The following is a 224-nucleotide window of genomic DNA, read 5'->3' as shown; positions in this document are numbered from 1 at the left end:
GGGCGTGCCCCCCCGAGGGGCCAGACTCTGTCAGGTCCAAACGCTGCCGTCAGCATCTGGCACAGCTTCTCCTCCCTCAGAAGCTGCAAAGGGAAGTGAGAACCTCCCCAAACTGCCCTCCTTCCCGGGGTAATTAAAATTAGTTTCCTCTCTGGTTTGCACCGCCCAGCCCTGCGGCCAGCCCTGTGTCCTTTCCCCCTGTGCCCTGCCCCGCGGGGACCCGG

This window comes from Buceros rhinoceros, unplaced genomic scaffold (genome assembly GCF_000710305.1).
Source record: "Buceros rhinoceros silvestris isolate BGI_N320 unplaced genomic scaffold, ASM71030v1 scaffold23874, whole genome shotgun sequence".
In the NCBI taxonomy this organism is placed as follows: Eukaryota; Metazoa; Chordata; class Aves; order Bucerotiformes; family Bucerotidae; genus Buceros; species Buceros rhinoceros.
The sequence above is the reverse complement of the archived record's forward strand: the minus strand, read 5'-3'. Positions refer to the sequence as shown.